This window comes from Alligator mississippiensis, chromosome 3 (genome assembly GCF_030867095.1).
Source record: "Alligator mississippiensis isolate rAllMis1 chromosome 3, rAllMis1, whole genome shotgun sequence".
Taxonomy (NCBI): domain Eukaryota; kingdom Metazoa; phylum Chordata; order Crocodylia; family Alligatoridae; genus Alligator; species Alligator mississippiensis.
Window position 1 is genome coordinate 191523828 of NC_081826.1, and position 8146 is coordinate 191531973.

General features: G+C 44.6%; 1 long non-coding RNA gene across 2 annotated transcripts in view; it reads left to right on the forward strand.

Annotated features, from left to right (window-relative positions):
* The window catches only part of LOC109280817 (uncharacterized), a 101442-nt gene extending 94221 nt beyond the window's left edge, over positions 1-7221 (forward strand). For both annotated transcript variants that reach the window (XR_009460974.1, XR_009460976.1), the window contains one exon: positions 4216-7221. This is a non-coding gene — a long non-coding RNA (uncharacterized LOC109280817). The remainder of the gene's footprint in view (positions 1-4215) is intronic.
* The last annotated feature ends 925 nt before the right edge of the window (positions 7222-8146 follow it).

Sequence of the window (8146 nt, forward strand, 5' to 3'; positions counted from 1 at the left end):
TGGAGATTCTCTTGCAGTTGAGTACTGTCAAGTTAACTGTTATCAGCACCTAATATTTCAGTGGTATGGTATGATGATAACAACAAGACATTTGAGATCAAAATGAGTAAAATGCAAAATCCAAATTGAGAATCCCTGTAGACTTCCTGAAATCTCTTATGCTTTATTTAATTTCAGCTGCTCAGGTAGACCTTACAGCCTGTAAATTTAGAGCTTATGTTCCTGCTAAATGAAAAAAAGTTTTCTAATACTATATACACAAATACAAACAAAACAGTGTCCTGTGATCTTTCTGATCTCATGGTCATGGAAAGGTGGATCGTTCTGTGGTCAAGTGATGAGCTGGAAGAATCTGATAGACATCCTGTGAGGACTTAGGCCAGCCTCAGTCTTTCTATGCCTTTATTCCTTACCCAAAAAATCAGAATAATGCTTCCATTCTCTCACCACTTGTCTGCTTTGTCTATTTAGATTGTTATGTCTTTGGGACCAGGGCTCTTACTACAGCAGTGTTCAGGGAGCCCGGGGGTTCCACAACAAGTCATTAGGGGTTCCACAAGGAGATTGTGGGTAATGGCAGAGAGGCCCAGGAGGCAGTATACTGTCATGGTTGGGCCAGGTTGCTTGGCTCTGCATCACCTCGCAGAATAGGGGTAGAAGTTCCACAACAGATGAAGTGATATAAAAAGGTTCTGTGACTTTAGGAAGTTTGAAATTAGTGGCCTGGAGAAACAAAAATCAGATTTTAGTTAAGGCATCAAATGATTCCCTAATTTTTTGCAGGGGAAAATCTCAGGGATGCTACAGAAAGCCAAAGCCAAAAATTTGCAGGCCTGTACTCTTTACCGTAAAATGTAGTAGTAACGTGTCATGCACATTTTGGTATAACTTGCATTTCTACAATAACATATCTCAATGTCAGTAGCTTAACTAGAGGTGTGTGAGAGGGGCACCTGCTCAAGTTCCTAAGTTAAGGGGAGCACCAGAATTGTCCCCCAGCCCCACAGAGTCTGCACCCTGGCAGCATACACATGCTGGCAAAATTGTCCATGGCTGCTGCTGCTGGCACTTTACAAGCAACAGCCAGGGTGGGCAGAGGCCATGGCAGCAGCAGCTCAGCTGGGGAATGTTTAGGAGTTCCTGGCATGGATAAGACTCTTTTTCCCTGCTGTGCCCCTGCTCTCACACCTGTCCCTGGTGCCTCCTACTTTCACAACTGTGCGCCCCTGCTCTCAGGACCAGTGCACCCTGCCCCTGCTCTTGGAATCATGTGTGCCTCCTCCCCTCCCACAGGGTTTGCCCCAGGCACCAACTTGGTCTGCTATATTACTTCTCAATATATATTCCAAACATGAATGAATTCATCCTTAGTATCCCTGGGAAGGATGAAAGTATTTTTGTCTACACAGGAAGGGAAAACTGAAGCTTGTAAAAGAAGCAACTTGCCTGAGTTCATACAGGTCTGTAAGAGTCAGAGAGATCTTTAGGGACAAAGGCATGTGCTTTAGCCACAAAACTATTTTCAACAACCCAACATTACAGAGAAAATCATAGCAAATGGATTTAAAAGGTAGATCCTCAACTTGAAATCTAGTCATTTAAAGAAGGTAAAAGTAATTTAAGCTGCTTTACCCGTCCCAGTTTCCTCTGCAGACTTTTCTTTGTTCTACTTTTTTAATAAAAAAGACTTACCTTTCTTCTTCCAGGTGAGGAAAAGACCCACACAAAGAAAGGATTTTGTATACAGTATGGTCAGGTTGACTGCTTCCCCTAACAGTCACAATGATGTCAAGTGTTAGCAAATAAACTGACAGCAGCAATGGTGTGGGGGCGCTTTTCTTCTCCTCCCTTTCAGTTCTTGTGATTTTGAATGTTACTTGCTACAATAAGTAAGCTTCAGAGAGAAGTGGAATTTTTGAACTGATTTTGTCCCTAGCCTTTGAATGGCAGGAAAGAAGACCGGGATTTGTTTGCCTCAGGTGGATTCCAACCACACTTCCAAAGTGTTCTTGCTGAAATGACTCTTAAGATAAAAGAGCAAAACTCTGGTCCTTGAAATCCACAGATAGGACCAGAATGAAAATTAAACTATATCCTTCTATATGAACTGCTTGTTTAGCTCTGGTTATTCTGCAGTAGTACCTCAGAAAACTCACTGGGAGTTTGAGAGTGAGGGGATACAGGCTCTGGCTTTCTGTATCCAACAGTCAGTCATTTACCATTAAAACACAGTCATCCCTGGTTGACATGCAGTAACTGTTGAGCAGTAGCACTGCACACTAGACTAGAACAGCAGGTAGAGAATACTGGGTTTGTTCCTGGTATGGGTCATAAGCATCTAAATCAGCAGGAATGTCACTGAAGTCAATAAAATCACATCAGCCTGGGACTACCAGGAGCAAGACTGGAATTGTATCTACGCATCCATTTGAAAGTACATATGGAATCGGATCTGTTAGATTTCCACCTGTCCCTGTTGTTAGGGCTAATGTTGATGCTCTGGGGACAAAAAAACAGCATAAGCACGTTAATCATCACACAGACTATGTCCACACCATGGCCAGCAAGCCCTGGATGGGGTGTTCTTAAGCATGCCCTGGCCACTCCCTCCCACTAACCTGCTCCAAACCTGGAAGTGTGCCTGTGAGGATGCACCAGCCAATTCTTTTGCAGTCATGTGTTGCTCCTGAGACCTTGGTCTCCAGCAAGCTTGAGGGAAGCCACAAAAAGGATAATACTTGATCATCCTCCCTGGCACATTTCTGGTTGGGAGCATGTATGACAGGGTGCACTCAGGAATATCCCATCAGGGATGTGTTGCCACTACAGTGTAGATGTACACAGGATGTCCAGACCTTAGATTTCTATATCATCAATATGAAGGTGCTTCTGTCCCCAGTATATCTGCTACTGCCATTCTGAAGAGCAGGCCCAAAATTAACTTAGTGGTAACGTGGCGCCTACTGAGTCAATCAAAACACGGATAATGCAACAGGTCCCCACAGTTTTATACTGAAACAAGAACACAGTGATGGGAATTGTCTTGTCATAAGCCTATGTGGAGTCCTCATGGTAGTAAAAGCTACTTGAAGGTTTGACTTAGCTCACACATTGTGGCACACACTGAAATGCCACTTGTTCCATAACAAATGAAATGTCTATCCTCTGAGTTGTTTACCTCATTTCAGTTTCATTCTTATCTTAATCATCTAATTGTACATTTACAGTGAAGTCATTTACATTACTGAAGGGCAGAGTAGAGATACCTGAGCTAGCTGTAACAAATTTACTTAAATACCCATAGCTGTGTAACTATAGCAGCATGAAAAATCCAGCTTATGCAAATTCAAAGCAGTCCAATGGGCAGCCCACAGGTTGTATGTGGACCACAAGAAGTTAACGTGGCCAGCAGGATCCCATCTAAACACCACTCTTTCCATTGTTCCAGGCTCTTCCTCCTGTTCCTGCTCCTGGGGACAGTACAGAATAGTGGGAGGGGGCTTAGGGAGGGATCTGTGCTGCTTCCACTCAATGCACAATTGGGGTTGGGATGCACATGTGAGCAGGAGAGGGCATGGGCTGCCTGTGTGGTGAGGGGAGGACCCTGAGAGGGATGACCCCCATGGTGCGCAAGCCACACTGCGTGCAGTCTGGGGATCTGCAGGTCATGTGGTTCCTCATCACCAGGGAGCCTGGTTTTCTCTGATAAAAAAAAATCTCAGATTTAAAATTTTAGATTTTAAAAGTAACCCAAAATCCACATTTTCTTGTTATTAAAATTAAACACCACTTGTGTGTGTGTGTGTGTGTTTAATTTTAATCATGGAAAAATGTGGATTTTGGGTTACTTTTTTTAATCCAAAAATTGTTTTAATTTTTAATGAAAGAAAACCAGGATCCCGGCTCATCACCCAGAAGTTGGACAGCCCTGTGATTCATCTTGATTTAATGACTACGTTCGGAGGCAAGTTTTAAAAGGCTGAGGCTCACTTACGGGTTCATATCTTATACGTGTAGCAGGTTTGCCAGTGGCAGCCTGGCACACCAATTTGTAAGAAGGTTTAAAATGATTGGTGGGGGCATTTCTTCCCTCCCCACAATCAGGTGCAGGACTGGGGGAGGCTTGCCCTGTCCCTACCCAGGGGCGAGGTGAAGAGCTGGATCACAGAGGGGACTAACACCTCCCTCTCTCTGATTGGTTCATTTCCAATCCAGGGGTGGAGTCTCCGAAGAGGATAAAAAGGCAGCGTGCCCAGCACACGGGCGGCTGTGATGAGGGATGAAGAAGAGGGCTAAGAAGAGCTGGCAGAGCAGGCCAGTGGGGTGGAGCAGTTGCCTCAGAAGACCCCAGAAGATGACTTGTCGGACAGGGAGCAGCAGGCGGCCGCGACCCCAGCCCCACCGTGGGAGGAGCGTGGTGTCGGTGCATAGGTTGGTACATGGAGGGTCCAGGAGCGGACCGAGACACCAGTGTTGCTCATGGCAGCTCGGATTTCTAACCCCCCCTGCATGAGGCAAGGCAGCTGATGCACAGATTAGTGCACAGAGGGTCCGGGAATGGACCAAGACCCTGGAGCTGCACACAGCAGCTCAGGCCTCCAACCCCCTGCATGGGGCAGGGCAGCCGATGCACGAATTGGTGCACAGAGGGTCTGGGAGTGGACAGAGACCCTGGAGCTGCACACAGCAGCTCAGGTCTCCAACCCCCTGCATGGGGCAGGGCAACTGTTGCACAGGTCAGTGTACAGAGGGACTGGGAGCAGACTGAGGCCTTGGAGCTGCTCCAAGCGGCTCGGGTCGTCAACTCCCCCTGTATGAGGCAGGGCCATTGGTGCATGTGATGGTGCACAGGGCCATGAGTGGACCAAAGGCCCGGGAGTGCCCCAACACAGTTGAAGGTTCTCTGCAGAAGGAGATGACCTGCCCCAGGAAATGAGTGCAGCCTCAACAGGCCCCAGAGGAGTCGTGAATTGCCCTCCCCTTGGTGGCATACAGCTGGGGAGACACCCCAAGGAAAGGAGGAGCCCCGGGGTTGGGACCAGGCCAACTGGGTGATTTGGGCAATTAAGTTTGCCCCTTAGGGTATTGGGGGATCCATTCTGCCTTTTCCTTCCCCTTTTCCTTCCCCTTTCCCCCCTCCCCCGGGGTAGTTTCTTTTGGGGCACAACAGTTCTGCTCAGGCAGTATGCTAACCTTTGCTTTTTTCTGAGACCCTGTGCCTCATGTTTTGTAACTTTACACCCTATTAGAGTATAAGGCTGCATAATGTTCAGTGAGACCCTTCTTTTGACCTCCTGATCTCTCACCTGTATATAGAGTGTTTGTATAGATCTATCTATCTATAACCTATAATTCCTGTATTTATGTATATATAGGTTAATATTATAACTGATATATTCTATTAAATTTGTATATAGTTAAGTTTCAGCACGTGTTCTGGCTCTGCTGTATGGGGAGAGGAGGGAAGCTGCATACAGCCGGGCAGCTAAGCCTTCCACAGTGCACCTGCATCCACTAACATCCCTTCATTGGAGCGGGGGTATGTAACTGTGTACCACTCGAGTTACATATGCATACACTGTACCAACGCTGTAGCTTAGCTTATTTCAATCAAATATACCAAGTGGTCAGTTGTATGTGCAGTTGTTTTGTCTGTCAGCAGCTAGGGGTGCAGGGCCCCAGAACCCCCCTGCACTGATCCCCTTAACAGCTGGCAGGCTTCATGGCCACAACAGGGGCCACCATCCCTGCAGCTTTCACCCTGCTGCACCTAAACGCACAGTGTCACCCATGTCACGAGTTTTGCTTGTCCGCAGCTTGAGGTGCAGTTTCCCCCAAACCTCTGCACCAATCTTCTTGAAACTTGGCAGGCTTTGTGGCCTGAGCAGGGGCTACCACTCCTGCAGTTTTCACACTCCTGTCCTGTAACACACAGATGTGACATGAGTTTTGCATTCAAGAATTTGGGGTACAGTTCCCCCCAAACCCCCATACAAATCTTCACAAAACTTGGCAGACTTCATGCTGTCAGCAGAGGCTACCACTCCTGCAAGTTTCATCCAAATCAGACAAAAAACAACAAAGTTATAGCTATTTCATTGATTTCCCCATTATACCCTATGGCCGGATCTCCAAGGTGGCTCCAAAGCTTCAGAGCTGCTTTGGCAGGATCGAAGCAGAAACCTGCTTTAGAGCTCTGGATCGGATCCCTGGCATCTGAAGCAGCCGGATCCAAAGCTGGATGAGATCACTTCCGACTCGCACAGGTCTAATGTTTAGGCATGTGGATCCTGGCTTTCCTTCCACCATCCCTGAGTCTATGTCTTGAATGACTATTTCAAGTGAAGGTGTAAATACCTTCCTGTCTGATGGAAACAGAATGTAACAGGCACTGATTCTGTACCCCTTGCTCATATAGGTAGGCTGTTCCATGTTAGTATAGTCTACAACTTGTGAGCAAAAATAACTACTCATGGGTGACAGTTGCTTCATGTAAAAGAAATGTCCTGCTTTATAATATGCTGTATTAGTTCTCCAATAACATCCATCCTTGTCATTTGTAAGGGGAAAAACATCAAATGAAACAAAACAGAAACCACTTAAATGATTCATTCCCATTTTGTGTGCATCTAGAATATCAAGGTGACTTAGGTATGATTTTAGATTCAGAGCTTTAAAATGGAAGCAACCTGTTACAAATGGTTCAGAAGAAAATGCATGCTGGAGCAAAGCCAGCGCTAGGTGTGCATCTGTAATCTGCACTATCTATTAGGGCAGTACACAGTGTGCAACTCAAGCGTATTGAACAATTCAAATTGCCTGTGCCTAGGGAGACAAAATCATTCCCAGTGCTAGCCCAGGGGCCATGCTCTTTCACACTATCTTCTACAGAGGGCTGTATGCAATTTACACATTGTTAGCAAATATATCACTTTATGAAAATTTGATTTTAAAAAGGCTGTCATTTAAAATAGACTGTGAGTTTCTATCAGGACACTTTTCTTAATATTTAACAAGTTACTAATTAATTTTAATCTCTCCTGTTGTGTTTGTGTTTTATATATAGCCTGTCTTCATAGTAGGTAAACCAAAATTCAAGAGTGAAAAAGCCCCAAACAGAAAGGTCTCTCTTTTTCTATTCTATCCTGGCACAGGAATGCAATTGTGCGTTTAGAATTCCTTCTTTAAGGACACTGCTGAATAAAGACTTTATTGAATAGGTATGTTTGGTGTATTGATCTTGAACACTATTCAGCTGGAAGAATCATAATAATTTCATTTTTATTTAAGGTCTGCCAAAGCCATTTTCTGTTAACATATTATTAACTTGTAGTCCATAAATGATGTATTCCTATATGTAAGTTAATCAGGGTCGTGTGCTATTCAGACCCAAAAGGCCTCCCACCAAATGCTTTGAAAACTGTTGCCGTTCAGAGAAGGGAGGGAAGGAAGTAGGCTTGAGACAGCTAATTAAGGACAAGCCAGAGAAACCAAGATTAATTTTTACAAGTTAAGAAAGTATGAAGGTGTGAAAAAGAATTAAATGGGACTTCTAATCTCAGAGTAACTCAGTTGGTAGTAAACTAATAACTTAGTTCTGAGACGCATTACCTTTTTTCTGTCTCTTCAGAATTTAAAGGTTCTAGCGCAGGTAATCTTCATTTAGCTCAATTTTATCTAAATTAAATGACAAAACCACAACATATCTAAAAAGACATTGTGACTAAAGTCAACAAGAAACTTGTAATTTAAATTCACTCCTCAGTAAAGGATTTTGGGTGGAGAATGGACCCTATAGCTTGGGCCTGGAAGAAAATAGAAAACATGCATTGTCTGGAGACTTCACAACACTTTCCACCCATTAGGTTCTTATCTTCCTTATTTGACAGGTCTTTCCTTTCTAGCCATGTGTCCTATTTCATCCCTGAATCTGCAAACAGCTCTGGATGGTGTCATTTTATGCAAGGTGCATCAGTGCAATTGAGCACGGGAATTAAGGATATAGCCTCTAAATCTGAACTTCCTTGACCTTAAATGCTGGAAGCTGTAAGTGAGACAGGAATAGCAGTAATGCCAATCATGAAAAAGTCATGAGACTCCTGATTTCTCTGACTCATGATCTCCTTATAGAGAGATCAAATCTCGG